The 3071-nt window shown below is 46.1% G+C and overlaps 1 pseudogene across 1 annotated transcript; it reads right to left on the bottom strand.

Moving 5' to 3' along the window:
• Positions 1 to 1590: 1590 nt before the first annotated feature.
• Positions 1591 to 2277, bottom strand: LOC100955019 (annotated as a pseudogene). Its single transcript, XR_153682.3, has one exon. The product of XR_153682.3 is annotated as a 60S ribosomal protein L14 pseudogene (transcript).
• Between the last annotated feature and the right edge of the window lie 794 nt (positions 2278 to 3071).

Below are 3071 nucleotides of genomic sequence, written 5' to 3'. Positions count from 1 at the left end.
AGATCAGCCTGAGCAAGAGTGAGACCTTATCTTTACTAAATTTAGCCACACATTGTGGGTACCTGTAGTCCCAGCTACTTGTGAGGCTGAGGCAGGAGGATCATTTGAGCCCAGGAGTTTGAGGTTTCTGTAAGCAGACTGATGCCATTGCCCTATAGCCCAGGAAATGAGAGGGGGGCTAGTTAATTGATGGTGCAAGGTCCCAGTCTCAGCCAGTATGGACTCCAGGGCTGGGATGTAATGGCCCCTCAGGCCTTCTGGCTGCAAGATGGATATAGATGTAGAGAAAGGTGAAGGCAGAGGGCCAGAGGTAAGGAATATTTGCCCAGTGGCTTCATTTTTTTCTCCTTTTGGCTAAAACGGAGGAAATTTATCTGGAATGGAAGGGCCAGTACCTGAGTGCAGAGATCAAGTGGTCTGGATGAAGTGTCATGGACAAGGTCTCCATGGGAAGGTCTAGAGAGAGGGGGTGAGCCCTGGAGAAGGCATAGTGAGCATGAAGCTGGGAGGACAGGGGTAGAGGACTGGAGGTGGCTTCCCAGAGTCCACTCTCAGGGATGACCAGGGCCAGAGAATTTGGATTTGAGTGAAGATTGCTGGAGGCTAGGACAGGAGGGGAATGAGGGGAATGAGGGGATGGGGGGCCTCACTGACATCATGAAGAGAAAAGGGGGCTGGCAGGAAGTGAAGGAAATGAATGTGGCAAGTCCAGATCCAGAGCCTGTAGTGTGTCTGTGTCCTTCAGAGGGGACACAGTGTGCAGTTTAGTACACTCAGGGGAGGTGCTATCATCAAGGCCAAATCTCTTTTTCCATTTTAATTAAGGAGCAAAAGCAGTGATACACTAACTAGAAAAAATTGGTTTGGGGTCTCTATGATAACATAATTCTTCGATTTGTATAACTTCAATGTTACCTCTGAAATCACCTGATTTTTTTTTTTTGGAGACAGTCTTATTATGTTGCCCTCGGTAGAGTGTGGTGGTATCACAGCTCACAGCAACTCCAAACTCCTGGTCTCAAGCAATTCTCTTGTCTCAGCCTCCCAAGTAGCTGGGACTACAGGCACCTGCCATAACACCTGGCTATTTTTTTGTTGCAGTTGTCATTGTTTAGCTGGTCCTGGGCCAGGCTTGAACCCCCCAGCTTCGGTGCATGTGGCTTACACTATAACCACTGTGCTATGGGTGCTGAGCTGAAACTTGTGATTTTTGATGTTCCCAAGAGCTGGAGGGCTACACATCTGTCACTCCCCCAACCCCAGACCACACACTTAGCTCTGTGAATCTCTGTTCTTCCCTCCTGCCACTGGTGGCCAGTATGACCTTTCTCATGGGAGTGAAACAACCTAGAGAACTCCCTTTTTAAGCTTTGGTATCTATGGCTCATGCCTTCCCTAGGGCAAGAGGGATAAAAGTAAATACAGTAGAATCTCTAAGCTGCCCACTCGAGGAACTGTAAGACTAGTCAACATAAGGGACTAGGCCCACTGATATGTACATGAAGGACATGTACTGTCTACGGAAATTCAACTTAAGGAAGCAGTCTATGTAGGGAGGTGGTCAACTGTGGAGGTTCTGCTATAGTTTACTTTTTTTTTTTCCAACATGTCAAAAAGAACCTTTATTACTTTCATTATAGCCTCTTATGCTTTCTTTCCAGATGCCTTTGGAGCAGGTGCTTTCTGGGCTGGAGCCTTTTGACCCTTCTGAGCTTTTGGAAGAGGTGCTGCCTTCTGGCCTGTGGCTTTCTGGGCAGGAACCTTCTGGGCTGCAGCCTTCTTGCCTGCAGTGGTCATCTTTTTTGCTGGAACTTTAGCAGCACTCTTAGCAGGTGCTTTTTGGGGAGAAACTTTCAGAAGAGCTGCTTTTTGAAGCTTCTTAACTTCATTCTTGATTATTCTGTTCCTCATTTTCTTTGCCTTCATAACTTTAAAATGATCAAAGTCTGTCATTTTAGCTTTCCTTTCTCTGGCTTCAATTTTCTTGGCCCATCTTGTGGCTGCTCATTTTGTATTTGTATCTGCCTTCTGCCAGGCTCGTCGGACATACTTCTGGCGGGCACTGTGTGGGGACTTGAGGATAAAGTCAGTGAGTTGCATGCATTTGAAAGGCATGGCCTGTCTTCTTACCTGAGTGCAGGGTCCATCAATCAAAGCCCTGTTTTGATCAATAACATCTATAATTGCTACAAGCTTTCTGGCGTGAGGCCCAAAGGAGACGTAGGCCATTTGGCCAGCCTCTACGAAGCACCTGAACACCATGTCGGCAGCGTCCGGCGAGAAGAGCTATAGTTTTATTTTCAAAAACTGTCTTCTTTCATTGAAGTCAGGTCACAGTCATAGGAAGGAGTGAGAATCAACAGAGGTGAGGGTGCTGCCAACAAGCTGCTGAAATAAGGCCAACTGTGGAGAACTTAAAAGACTTGATTAATTACAGCCACTTCAACACTTCCCCTACTTATACCCCCTTTCAAGGCTCTAGTGACCCAGCATTTCTTGGTGCCAAGGACTCACAGTATATGGTGTAGGTTGTGCACTACACAAGGGCCCTACTTCTAAGGGGGCACAAATCACACATTTAGTCACTATAGATTTGTCAATTTGTGACAGTTTTCCAGAAGGTGGCAGTAAAGTTCCTTGAGGAAGGGAATAGAGGATTTGAGCTGGCATGGCCCAGGCTTTCTGCAAGCATTGTACTTTGCACCTGTAAAGGTGCTATTCCTTTGATCTTGAATGACCTGCTCCACAGCCTGTCTGGTCATTTTGGTCCAGTAAAGATACCACCTCCTTGGTAAGGTCTTCTTAACCAGATGTGAGAATTTTCCTGAGTCCCAGAGCCACTGGCACAAACCTCTGATTTCTCACAGAGGACATCATTTGTCTCTGGCACCTGGCTGAATTATCCTACTCACCTTCTGATCTGCCCCCATGCCTAGAAAACCTTAGGATTTGCTCAATAAAAATCTGTTGAAGAAAGAATATTGAGCTTATGAGAATATATGAACCAGCCAAATAACTTATCAAAACTTAGGTTTGAGAAATGATTTAATCATCAGCAAGAACTATCTCTT

This window comes from Otolemur garnettii, unplaced genomic scaffold, assembly GCF_000181295.1.
Source record: "Otolemur garnettii isolate 467f Iridium unplaced genomic scaffold, OtoGar3 scaffold00043, whole genome shotgun sequence".
NCBI classification, from domain to species: domain Eukaryota; kingdom Metazoa; phylum Chordata; class Mammalia; order Primates; family Galagidae; genus Otolemur; species Otolemur garnettii.
Note: the sequence above shows the minus strand (reverse complement) of the source record. Positions and strands in the feature narration are given on the sequence as shown.